Source organism: Sapajus apella, unplaced genomic scaffold (assembly GCF_009761245.1).
Source record: "Sapajus apella isolate SASKATOON/1434 unplaced genomic scaffold, GSC_monkey_1.0 scaffold57, whole genome shotgun sequence".
NCBI classification, from domain to species: Eukaryota; Metazoa; Chordata; class Mammalia; order Primates; family Cebidae; genus Sapajus; species Sapajus apella.
In genome coordinates this window covers 10,380,275-10,393,981 of record NW_022436997.1, presented here as the reverse complement: position 1 = coordinate 10,393,981, position 13,707 = coordinate 10,380,275, and the positions used below count along the sequence as shown (strand labels likewise).

Here is a 13,707-nt window from a genome sequence, read left to right as displayed (position 1 = left end):
GCCTTCAAGTGTAGCCTTTCCCATTTTTGAGATTTGTGTGTGTGTGTGTGTGTGTGTGTGTGTGTGTGTGTGTGTGTGTGTATATATATATATGTATTTATTTATTTCTGAGACAGAATCTTGCTCTGTCACCCAGGCTGGAGTGCAGTGGCACAAACTCTACTCACTGCAACCTCCACCTCCCAGGTTCAAGCAATTCCCATGCCTCAGCCTCCCAACTAGCTGGGATTACAGGCACGCACCACCGTGGTTGGCTAGTTTTTATATTTTTAGTAGAGACAGGGTTTTACCATGTTGGCCTGGCTGGTCTTGAACTCCTGACCTTGTGATCTGCCCACCACTGCCTCCCAAAGTGCTGGGATTACAGGTGTGAGCCACTGTGCCCGGCCTGAGCTTTGTTTTTTAGAAGACCAAGTCTCCCTAATTTATACTTGGAGAGATGGGTCCTCATATCCCCACAGATAGGGATGGACATGGCCCTTGAAAATTAATTGGTTGTGCTCAAGAGGATGGAAATAGGGTGGATAAGCCACAAGAACCATGACCCAGGGTTTGGTCATGGAGTGATCTGTGACCTACAACCTGCAGAAAGTGTATAGAGGGGGCTGCTGGAAGTGCCATACCTGTTACCTTCCCTTGTGGTGGCAGAAATTGTAAAGAGCTGGTTTATGCCCATGAGAAAGCTGTGTAATATGGACTGTTTTTACAACTCAGATCAGCATGTGTTTATTGATGTGCATTTGCCTTGTACTCTAAAGCATCTTCACACTGTAGCTCCATGTAGCTGTCCACTTAATCGGTGTGTGTGGAATCAGAATGACGTTGCTGGAGAGAGGTTACTACTGACAAAGCTAGATTCAGGGAAGGAAAGACTGACAAACAAGGATTCCTCCCTTATGCAACAAAGCATCTGCTCCCATCACAGAATGAACACATGGATACATTTGGAGACTGCAGAAAAGTGCATTGAAGAAATACAAATCACTTTTCTCACCACCCAAAGGGAACCGCTCTTAACACTTTTGTGTCTTTCCAGAATTTTAACATCCATTCATAATAATATCTGAATACTTTCCCAAGTCATTAAATATTCTTGGAGCATATCATCTTTAATGACAGTTTGGTAATCCAGTCTATGTATGTACCACGATCCATGTAACCATTGTTCCCAGGTTCCATGAGGGCAAGTGCTCTTTCTTCTTGAATGTTAAATTTTTTCATGCTTGGTACTTCATACATATTCATTAAATGAGTGCATGAATGATTGAACTATTGGAAATTTAGGTAGTTGCCAGTAAGGAAAATACAGATAGTGCTGTAATACATACCTGCAGAAAAATAATTTTTTTTCTCATATTTGATTACTTCCTTAAGATGAATTCTCAATGTTTAGTTGCCGAGTTAAATGATGAAGATTTCCTCTTGGATGGGAGCAGTTCCCCTCATTTTAAGCATTGGAGGTACCTGGAAAGATGGTCTCTAAATCCGTGTGGGGCAGGTGAAGAGCCAGGCCAAGTTATGAAGCCCAGCTCCAACCTGACTTCTTCCTTTCTTTGTGCAGCTGGTGTCACCTCCAAGAGTGACACTTGAACTTGGAATACCACCAGGTGCCATTCAGAGATGATTGTTTATAGATGTTTAACTCTGAATAAATTACGTGTATGTATCCCATTGCCTCTACTATTTTAAAGAACAAAACCCTTTCTAGGCTTTCCTGGCCATCCTCCAGACATACGCGGGCTGTGCACTGAGCACCTTCAGACCCAGGACGCTGTGGGCCTCACTTCATCCTGTGGCTGCATCCCTCCACCAGATGTAAAGCCCCAGTAGCAGGAAGCGCATTAACTTATCTTTCATTTCAGAGTTCCTAGGTCAGGGTCTGATACATAGTAAGCCCCAACAAATATTTTTTTGAAAGAATGTTAAGTGGAAAAAGTGTAGTATATATTAATATACATGATGATTGCAACAACAGGAAAGAGTCTGTAGGGTAGACTTTTAGCCTTCAGATCCCTAATCCATTGCCATGATTTGTGGATGTTATAACTCCTCCCCCCACACACACATGCTGCAGGTGAGTGTGGTAGAACCAACTCTTCAATGTATCAAAAACTTGTTTCCGGCCTTCTTCCCACTGAGTCCACGCTGGGTCCTCCAACAGGAAAGTCCAGCTTGCAAGGAAGCCTCATGTTGGCAAGAGAAGGCAGACTGTCCTGGATGGTGTGGACATGCCTGGGGGCTCTCGTGGGTGGGGTGGGTGTCGGGGTCTCCTCTTCTGAAGGGAGACCAGGTCAGACTTAAGGCCTACAGTCCATGATGGGGAAGAACCAGCTTGTGAGCCGTGTGCTCTCACCTGCACTGTTCCCAAGCCTTGTTTTCTGTTTCTGCCCGTGTGAGCCAAGGGGAAGAGCGTTGTGAGCTTGTGTGAGGGGCAGGGTCCCGGAGGCGAGTGTGGCCACAGTGGCTGCAGCAGCTCTGATTCGTGGGAAATTCCAAGAAGAAGGTGGTTCTGAGGAGAAAGGAGTGGTAGCCGCAGAGTCCAACTGCCCTTCTTCCCACACATGGAAATTCTGCCTTTTGTCAACCATGGAGGCTGTAAGTAGGAGATTTTATTTCAGGTGATGGCATTCACCTTGGAAGGATCTGTGACTCCTTCCTGTATCACTTCATAGCTTCAGGCTGCAGAAGGGCTCAGGCAGGCTCCTGACCGCAGCTTCCATGAATCACCCGGGACCGGCAGTCCTGGAGCGGCTAACGTCTGAGCTGCCAGTGCCCGGAAGTGGGAGAGGTTATCCAGTCTTCCTGTGGCTCCTCCATCCAAGCTCAGCAGCACCATGTGTCTGGGAGCAGGGAAAGGAGAGCCGTTGGGCAGTCCTGTCCAGAACAATAGTCAAGGATACGAGTGGTTTTTTGTTCCCAGAACTGAGTGCATTTTTGTGGACAGTGATTCATTACAGAATACGCCAGTCCTAGAACCACAGCATGTCTGTGCAGTTTACCAGGCACTGGGACATAGGTTAGCCCAGCTGGTCCTCATGCAACCCTGAAAGAGGGTGAGTGGGGCATTGGGGCCTCAATCTCAAAGGTGAGAAAACGAAAATCAGGATGGTTCATGACGAATGCACAGTAACCACCCCTCACAGGGTGAAAAAAAGAACTCAGCACATGGCTTCTGTTGTTCAGGCCGAGCTCCCTGTCTCCATCTGTCAGAGATAAGCCTGAAGGATGTGTGCTGACACCCAGAGAAGTGTGCAGAGTGAACACAATCAGAGAAAAATGTAAGCGGAGTTGACATGACATTAAATGGAACAAGTTGGTGCTTAGTTTTACACAGGCTGGGGAGTAGAGCTTGGCTAAGTGGGAAGCTTTGCTCCTATCAATGGTACTGATCCCAGGAATGTGGAAATGATCTCTTTTATTATGATGATGGAGAAATAAGGCATACACATGATGCAAAACGAAGTAACAACTGAAGGCAGCATATGACTCATGTCAAAGTGTGACACAGGCCTGTGGGGCTATGGAAGTGTCAACTTGGGAAAAATCCACATGCACTACATGGCCTGGAAGGCCTTGTGGAGAAGGAGGGTGGGGTTTGAGTAGGTGAAAGGGAGGTAAAGGGCAGCTGGTACAGGTGAGACACAGATAGGATGTGGGAGTCAGGATCAGGCTCGAAGGCTCTGGGTGGGCGAGGTAGCTCCTGGGAGGGAGGTGACCCACAGCAGTGGGCCCGAGGGCTAAGCTGACATGTGGGCTTGACTGGGGAGCTGGGGCTGTTGTCAGTGACCACAAACTGAATTAAAAATTACTTTCATCTCATGTCATAGAAACATGACAGAAAAGGAAAGGAACAGGAAAGATAGATGGGAAGAAAATAATTATAAAAAAGGTGAGAAAAAGAGAAATGGGGCAAAGAAGAAAGGAGATGGATGGATGGGCAGTCACTGAAAGGCCATTATGTAGATAGCTTGTGAGAAGGAAAGGAGACAGGGACAAGCCACAGGCACAGGATGCATCTGGGCAGGGAGGGTGGGAACTCCGCTGGTCACAGTCCCAGTCACTGCTAATTCCTGGTGAGCTGATTATCAAGTGTTAGCCAGCGAGGGCTTTCAATGTGACCCTTCCTGGGAGCTTTCCCTTCTTCCTGCCTTTCACAGATGTTCATGGGTGTCTGCTTGATGTCAGACTCCATTGGTTCACAGAGTAAAACAAATCGATGACACCCAGGGCTGGCTCTATGTCAGACGGACTTGAGCTCCATATTTTTTCTGAAATCTTCAGACAGTAGCACCTCCCTCACGGGCTGTTGTGGAGGACACAAAGTCCTCATGTTTTTTGTATGTCACAGGTGCATGCACAGCCTCCAGCCCCGGCTGCGAAATGGTGGGCTGTGTTCCTTTCCCAGCATCATAGTCCCTTCCCTGCAGCTGTGTTATGAGATCTCCTCTCACCATCCCACACCTGCACCCCCACCACAGTGTCCCCACTCCCAGTGCGGGTCCTTACATTTGACTACAAAGACAAAGCAGACCACTCAGAGGCAGCCCTGGACCCTGCCTGCCTGAACCTTCACCTGCATCCGCATGCCCTGCCCTGCCCTTCTTGCTGATGGGGGAGGGGACAGGTATGCCCCTTCTCGCATCCACATGCCATGCCCAGCCCTTTTCCATGGTGTCTTCACCCTCTCCTTCCCTCTGGGATCCTCCCATTAGCATTTAGGTGGGCTAAATGCCGCTTTTTTCCAGAAAATCCCTCCTCCCCAGCCCTGGGCCCAGCTGTCTTTCTTCTGCCCTTCATCCCTCAAGCCTCCCAGACCTATTTAAGCCCGCCCCCCGTCTTACCGTCCCTTCCCATTCCCTCCCAGCTCCTGTCACTGCTGCAATTAAACTACTCTTGCTGAGGTACTTGTCTTTAAATCTAGTAGACACTTTTCCATCCTTGACTTATATCATCTCATGGCAGCAGTTCCTGTTTCTGATGGTCCCCTCTGAGGAGCGCTTGCTGTTCTGTTTGTTGGTGCGATATGCACCTGCCCTTGCTAGTCCTTCTCAATCTTCCTGCTCCCTTTGGCTTTTTGAATGTTGGCCTTTCTCAGGTTTCTGTCTGAAGAGCATACTTCCTCCTGAGTCACCCTCTTTTTCCTGGGTGGCTTTGAGGGGGCTTTCTAATGACCCCTAGTTCATAGCTGTGGCTCAGCTCTCTCTCTGCACTCTGAGGCCAAATACCCAGCTGCCCTTTGGACAGCTCCTCCCAGACATCCCAGAGACGCTGAATCTGCCCCACATCTAAATCAGATCTTGTTATCTTCCCACAGACCCATGCAGCCTCAGTGAGGAGCATTGCCAGCCAGTGGCCCACTCCCGCCTCTGTCAGAACCACATTCTGTTGATTATCCTGCCTCTTGGAGTCTACCTCCTTCTCCCTGTGGTCCGTGTATAGGCCATGGCATGTAGAAAGTGCTCAATAATATTTATTGAATGAATGGAAAATAAGATAATGTCTGGGAAAGTATCAGTCACATGGGGATTGCTCAGAAAATGTGGGTGCCTATGTTAGTTGTCTGTGGCTGTGAATAAATCACCCCAAATGTAGTGGCTTCAAACAGTCATATTTATTGACTCTCATGGTTTCCTTGGGACAGGAATTTGGAAGCAGTTCCTTGGGTGGTTCTAGCTCAGGGTCTGTCATTAGGCTGCAGCAGGATTGTGCCCGGGCCTGGTATCAGCTCAGAGACGTCTTCAGTCATGTGGCCAGTGCCTGGACTGGGAAGTGCCAATAGCTAGGAGCTCTCTGGGCAGCTCTCTTCATCTCTCAGTGGTCTCTCCCCAAGGTCTCTCTGGCGTGGTATTCTCGGGGTAGGTGGACTTCTTATATGGCAGCTCCAGGCTCCAAAGAGAGAGGGCCAGGCAGGTGCCTGCTCACCTTTGCTAGCCACATTCTCTCACTGTAGTCCACTCGTTAGAAGTGAGTCACCAGGACTGGCCCTCATTCAAGGGCAGGGGGAATTAGACATCATTGTTTTATGGGAGAATTGCCAAAGAATTTGTGAGCCTAACAAAACTTTGTATTTGGTAAAATTCACTTTTATTTTTGGTGCACAGTCCTATGAGTTTTCATATATGCGTAAGCTTTTGTAACTGCCACCACTACCAGGACACAGAACAATTCCAGCAACCTAAAGAATTCTCTCGGGCCACCCTTTTGTAGTAATGCATTCTCAGAGGCCAGCGATCCGTTTTCTCTCCCTATAGTTTTGCTTTCTCCAGAATGCTATATAAATAGAATCATTTTGTATGCAGCCTTTTGAGACGCTTCTTCTCTCTGCACAGTGCCCTTGAGATCCAGGTTGCTGGGTGCTTGAGTAGTTCCTTCCCCTTTATTGCAGAGCAGTTTCCCATGGTATGGATGTCCCACAGTTTGTTCATTCATTCACGCACTGAAGGACACCTGAGTTGTTTCTGGTTTTTGGTGATTATGAATAAAGCTGCTCTAAACATTTGCATAGAGATTTTGTGTGAACCTAAATTTTCATTTTTCTCTGGTAAATATCTAGATTCTTTATTCAGCAGATAATTACCTGGCTCTCTCCTTAGCAGGACAGTCAGGAGGTTTCTTTTTTGGCCAGTTATTTTTTGTCAGAAAAATTTGTCTTTCTTTTTTTTTTTTTGAGGGAGAGTCTCACTCTTTTGTCCAGGCTGGAGTGCAGTGGCATGATCACGGCTCACTGCAGCCTCGACCTCCTGGGCTCAAGCAATCCTCCTGTTTTGGCCTCCCAAGTAGCTGGGAGTATAGGCATGAGCCACCAAACCTGGGCTGTCAGAAGAATTTGTTATTTGGGTCTCTGAATTTCAGATGATAAGCACCTTTTAAAACATTGCCCACAAAAAGATCGTTCATTGAGGCATCCTTGTTTGTGGCCGTTTGACTGTTCTTAATTCTTATGCCTCCCAAAGCCCTGTTGTGGATGAATTGTGAGGTAAAGTACTGGAATTCCCTACCTCATGGCCTCTTCATCCTGGGCTCTGATGTCACCTAGCTCTGGCTCAAAACCCTCATTTCACAACTTTACACAGGGACAATGCCTATGACAGAACTGTGTGGAATAACTTCTCAAACCCCATGGAGCACGAATCGCCAGCCATTTTATCAATTAGCAAAATGGTGTAAATAAGCAAAGCAGAAAGTGGCACTGGAGAAATTAGAGTGTGAAAGGTGCCCTGTGATCATTGCACACAGAGGTGACGTGAGAAGTAATGGAGAAATGTGGCCATGTGTGTGTGGCTTTCCCTGTCACACCAGAAAATAGAGCTTTAGAGGAGGAAGTGATGGGAACGATGGGAGGGGCCCAGATATTTAAGAAGTTCAGAGAGTAGAATATTAGACATGTGGTTTTTGAATGAACTTTGTCTTCTCTTTGCTGAGGAAAATTAACGATTCCAGGGTTGCCAAGGCCTCCAGGTGGCCTTCCAAGGAGTCCCCTCATCAGGGCATCTTGTACTTTCAATGTGTGCAGCCTGGGGACCTGCCTGAAATGCAAAACCAGGGCCCACTTTTCAGTTTTGTTTCCATTCTGCCTCACTGTCTAGGGATCCTGACTTTCCTTAGGATATTAGAGTACATTAGGTCAAGGCCTAAATAGGGGAGATCTATGTGCTCCAAGTGCTTTTAAGAATTGCGGATGTTAGCACTTGCATTCTTGAGGAACACACAAGGAAGTTAAATGTGCAATCATGCTTGACCTCTGAGGAAGTCTTTCACTGACTCACAGAGCAGAACTAAGTCAGGTTCTCTGCAGAGCACTTGGAAATCAGAGAAGAATAAAGCATGGGCCTTGTTTTCAGGAACTGATGGGTCATGATGGTGTCAGGCTGGCCTGGTCTCTTAGCCTACTCCCCTCATAGGCATCACTTTATTTCTATGAAAAATGCATTCAGAGTTCCAAATAGTCGAGTCATATTGAACTTTTGAAAGACACCTGTGGGTAAGGTGGGGACTGTGTTTTTGCAGGAAATTGTGACTGGCTTATGTTTAGTGAGTTTCACTAGAAACTAGTTACACAGAGATGCTTAGGACATTGTCCTCAGTCTCTCTCCATTTCTAGGCCTTTCCTTCCCTCAGCCTGCCTCCTTGGCCACCCAAGAGCTCTGGATCCCAGATCTGCTCCCTGCAACCAAAGTCTTTCCCCTCTAATATGACACCCTCACCCCAAGACTCTTGATTCCCTTATTCCACACACTGTGCAGAAGCATTTATTAGGTTCCCTTTTGGATGAAACTGGGGGCTTCTGCAGAGGACATGTGGGGGTTAAGGGGACCTGTAGGGCTCTGGAACATCCTGAGATTTTGAACATGGCTTGTAACGTTAAAGTTTGTGAGCAGTGCTTTGGTTAACACAGCAGCAACGAGGGAGGACTTAGATCAAAGCCCAGAACCTGTGTGCTCACTGCTCACACACACACTCTATCAGCTCTTCCAGCAGCCTGCCAGGCCTGGAGAGAGGACCCCAGATCCGTGATGTCTCAGTGAACCCTGGCAGTGCTGAGTAGTCAGGCAGAATACCCCATCATGTCTGCTCACAGCCCCGACTTTTGAAAATATAATTTTGGTTTCTTGATTGGTGTTTGTGACTCCTGCTTGGTGAGCCCTCATGAGTGCTGCCATCTGCTAGGCCCTGAAGTGGCAGCTCTCTGCCTGCTGCTGCCACTGCATGCACCATTCTGTGGCTGAGACAGCCATGAGTAAGACCAGAGCTAATCCTCAGGGAGCAGGCGGGGCGGCCCCAGGCCTGAGATTTCTTTGTGTCTCAGGGCTCTGGTATCTTTAAGCCTCTTTTCTTCCCTCCCTCTCTTGGAGAGCCATTGCTCTCATTTAAAAAAAAAAAAAAAAAAAAAAAAAAAAAAAAAAGAGTTCCTTGACTGGCCTGGTCCCTAAAGCAGAGCACACCAGCTCCATTAAATTAACATATGTAGTTCTGCAAAGTCTAAACAGTTTAAATTTCATCATTCTAGGCAGTACTTGTTGGCTTGCCAAAGCAGGGAAAATCTGTGCAGGGACAAGAAGTTTAGTCCCCTGCATGCCTAGAGTGGTGCTTTGCTTCTGCCTCCTGGGGTGTGTAGGGAGCAAACTGGAGCTCCTCAAGAGGGTCTACCACATTTCACCAGGATTTGTTCACCAGCAAAAAGGGAATTGTCCAAATTCTATTGCATGAGTCACTGGGGTTAAAAGTCCCTCAGGTGGATAGCAGGGTCCGCTCTTGTCCTTTTGAGCTGTCTCTATGTATTCCAAAATATATCTTGGTCATTTTGATCGGTCATTATTGATAGAAGGGCCTTTGGTATTATTAGTGTTTTAGTTCTGTTACAAAGATGCATGTGCATGTATATTCATTGCAGCACTGTTTATAATAGCAAAGACCTGGAACCAACCCAAATGCCCATTGATGATAGACTTGACAAGGAAAATGTGTCACATATACACATGGAATACTATGCAAGCATAAAAAACGATGAGTTTGTGTCCTTTGTAGGGACATGGATGAATCTGGAAACCATCATTCTCAGCAAACTGACACAAGAACAGAAAATCAAATTACAGGTGCCCGCCACCATGCTTGGCTAATTTTTGTATTTTTAGTAGAGATGGGGTTTCACCATGTTGGCCAGGCTGGTCTTGAACTCCTGATTTCAGGTGATCTGCCTACCGCGGCCTCCCAATGTGCTGGGATTATAGGTGTGAGCCACTGCCCCTAGCCTCCTGCAGATATTCTTAATGAGAATACAGAAATGTTTACAACAGTTTGGTTCTGCATCATTCTTCTGGTGACAGTGATTGTGTTTCCCTAGGTGCACAGTGGAATGCAGTGTCATCCAGTCTATTTAGGATGAGGCCAGGGTCCATCTGTGCTATTGTGGACTTGCTGAGCCCAGTGCTCCCGTGTGTGGGCTATAGGAAGGTGGGAAGGTAAATAGTGAGATGGGGCCTCCTCTCTGTAGTGTGTTTGGGGGTTGACAGGAATGGGGAGATGGGAGGGACCCAGTTCTTCTCAGGACACAGCTCAGCTTGCGCGACTTCTGGATAATGGGGCTGTGGAGTGATTTCTGCTTTTTTCTCTCCTGGCTCAGAGCTTTCTGCAAATAGGATTACTGCTGTTCTTTAGTAATTTGCATTACACTTTAGGAGCATATAGAGTATTGCTTTCCCCTGGGTTTAAATCAATTAATGAGCACCCACCAAATGCCAGTCGCTGGGCCAGGTGCAGGGGATGTGAGGGAGAAGGAGTGGCAGACACTTCTTTGGGGCCCTTGCAGTTGGCTGGTTGGGGGACTGGCTGGTGCTTGAGAGCAGTGACCAGGGCCATGAGCCCTGTGCGTGGTGCTATTTGTAGCAACTGGAGAAAGAAGTGGAGAATATGCCGAGATTGGGGGTGGGGGAGCGCTTCCCATCCACAGAGGAGAGGACTTGCTTTCTGTTTCCTGCATTCACTCTGCTCAATCCCATGAGTCATGAAGAGAGCATGGGGCAGGTGATGTCCTGTGCTCTCAGATGTCCCCTCTGTTGGAATGCCAAGAGACAGGGAAGCCTTGCTGTTCATGTGACAACAGCCAGAGGCAGGGTCACCAGCCTCTAGGACACTATCTCTTGGTGGCTTTGGAGTGTGAATTTGTGTGGTTGGTAGCTGGGATGGGGTGTGAGTGTGACTTCTCTTGCCTCCCTCTCTGGCCGAGCAACCAGCAGGGCCATTGAAGTGGAGGGTGGGGTGGAAGGGTGGGGGTCTTCTGTGATGGTGAGAGAAATTGGGGTAGAGGAATGACTGCGAGCAGTTGCCAGGTCCTGAGGACAGGTTTGAGGAGGAGTGGGAGAGCTGGATGGCACAGCCCTAGAATGTGGAAGAGCAACAGGAGGCTGGAGATGGCCCCTTTGTCCCTATGGTGCACTGAGCCAGGAGATCAGGCCAGAGGACAGTCGCCTCCTCTCAAGAGGGTTATGGGGGAGGAATGTTCTTGGGTATCTCCAGAAGGGCAGTAAGTTGCCCGTTTTCTTTGCTGTTGAATCTCAGGTAAGGCCCCTCCTGTTGTGGGAATGGGCGAAGGGGTAAGGCAGGAGTAGGTGGCACCAGCAGGCAGCTGGGGCAATCCTGTAGCCTGTGGACCCAAAAGAAAGAGCAGGTTTGGGGGCTGGGGGTGGTAGGTTCCATGGGAGATTGGTGGGCATAGTGGGTTGGAGCTGCAGGGTCCAGCCAGTTATTCCTTCTGCTGCTGCTCATCCTCCTGCATCTGGAAACTAGTGCCCCTTCATAAAGCATGAAGCATTCTTAGCTGCTAGTGACCTGGTGGTATCCCTCCTGTCTGGTCTTGTCCCTGCCAGCTGTCCACCTTAGCTCCTCACATTCCTGGCTGTTTCATGCTTGCTGGCTTTGTCATCCCTCTACCTCCTCCTCCTCACTTCCCCTCGCAGGATCATCCTCATCTTAACAGATCTGGCATTAATTAACTCATTCGTTCATTCCACTGACACTTATTGCCGCCTGTTGAGTGCCAGGAGTGGCTGCTGGGCACTGCCACCTGCCAACCCCCAGGCTGGAGGGTGATCCTCATGGATGCCCCTTTGGCTGCTTGTTCTGTGCAGCGTAGCAGCACAGGCTTCGGATTTTGTGGACACACTTGCAATCCCTCTGAGCTTCAGTTTCTGCATCTGTAAGGTGGGGATGATCACACCTGCTGGAGAGGGTGGCTGCAAGCCTGACGTGCTCTGACCTGGGAAGCATCTAGCCCAGGGCTTGGCCCACTCAGAAAGGAGGCACCCGGCTGCCACTGCTCATCCTCTGTGTGGAAGTCTCTGACAGGGGAAATTGGAAACGCAAAGGCCAGCAATGGGGAACACTGTCAAATTCCTCCACGTATTTTTTGCCCACTAGCGCAAAGAAGACACTTGTTTTTCTGTTTTTTGTTTGTTTGTTTGTTTGCTTTTGTTTTATTTATTTATTTATTTTAAGGCTGTGCTAGGTGGGAATATCTGTAAGGCAAGAGTGCAGATCTTGGGGAGAGACTTCAAACAGCATCTTTTACTCACCAAATGCAGCACGTATTCTGGAATGCTGTGGCCCTTGCTAGTTTGGGGATCATTGCCCCAGGCACATCAGCCATCAGGATGCCTTTACCCACCCCTTCCCATACTCCCAGGGTTTCCTTGTGGTTGGATGATGTGAAGCACTTCATCCCAGAGACAGAGAACTTCTCACCAGACTACCTTTCAGTTCTCAGCTCAGCTCAACACTGTTCTCTCCAGGGCACAAATTGCCAAGGCCACAGAAGGTAGGGAGTCAGCAGCAGGAAGTAAAGCTCTCCTGTCACCAAGACTGCTCTCCTTGTTCCCACCCACCTAATCTACCTCTTCTCCCCAGGCTTCACTAAATCCTACCTCTTTCTCAAGGCCACCCTCAACTACTTCAGTGTGATGCCCACAGGGGCACAAAGCCCCATCAGCTTTTTGCTGTAAAGTGGTAATTTATGGTAGACCAGTACTTCTGAAAACAACTAGAAGAAGCTGAGTAGACTCTAAATAATATGTAAGAAGACATTTAAACAGCTAGCCAGAACTTGTGGGGTCAAGACCCTGAAAAAAAGGAAAATTATTTGAAGTGATCCCAGCATTCTCTGAGGATTTTCCCTTTGAGGAATGTGTTGATTCATAAGTAGCAAAGACTGCTTTAAAGTTACAGTATTCCCACAATGATAGACAAATAGATCAGTGGAACAGCATAGAATCCCAAAGCATACCCAGACACATGCAGTGGGACAAGATTTGTCCTTTCAGTAAATGGTACTAGGCCAGTTGGGTATCCACATGGAAATAAATGAATCTTGACTCTTATCTTGCAGTAGGTACAAAACTCAATTCCAGATGATTCATCAAATTAAAGGTGAAAGGTAAAACAATAAAGCCCCTAGAAGATAACAAAGGAAAATATATTTACAACTTTGAGAAGGCAAAGATTTCAATACAGGATAGGAAAACGCTAGCCATAAGGGAATAAATAAGATAATTTGGAGTACATTAAAATTAAGATCTTCTGTTCATCAAAAGATATGAGTAAAAAGCAAGTTACAAAATGGGAGAAAATATTTACATATTCTCTCTCTGTGTGTGTAAATATTCAACAAAGGACGCATATTCAAAATATTTAAAAGGCTTCTTAAATAAGAATAAGACAGTTCAATAGAAAAATGGGGAAGAGACTTGAATAAGTACTCCATTCAAGATGGTACCCAAATGACCAGTAACCTTTATTCATCAGAGAAATGCAAATTAAAGCTATAGTGATACTACTGCATACCCACCAGAATAGTTAAAGTGTAAAACCATGACAATTTTAAGGGTTGGAAAAGCTGTGGAACAAAAAGAACACCCATATACCCACTTTTCAACAACTCTTAGGTAGTTATGAAGCTGAACATATGCATGTGACCTAGCAATTTCACACCTAAATAAAAACTCAACAGACATGTATGTATATGTGCCCAAGAAGGCATCTACAAAAACAGAGCAGTCTGTGTGATAGCAAAATGATGGAAACAACACAATGTTCATCAACAGTGGAATTGATACTTATAAAATATTCATATAATAGAATACTGTACAGTCCTGAAAATGAATGTATGGTTACATCCTGCAACATCACGGATGAATCTCACAGACATATAGCTGCATG

At 47.0% G+C, this 13,707-nt stretch overlaps 1 protein-coding gene across 11 annotated transcripts in view; it reads left to right on the top strand.

Annotated features, from left to right (window-relative positions):
• FHOD3 (formin homology 2 domain containing 3) overlaps nucleotides 1–13,707 on the top strand; it is a 490,075-nt gene that overhangs the window by 9,161 nt on the left and 467,207 nt on the right. The gene's annotated exons all lie outside the window — the stretch shown is intronic.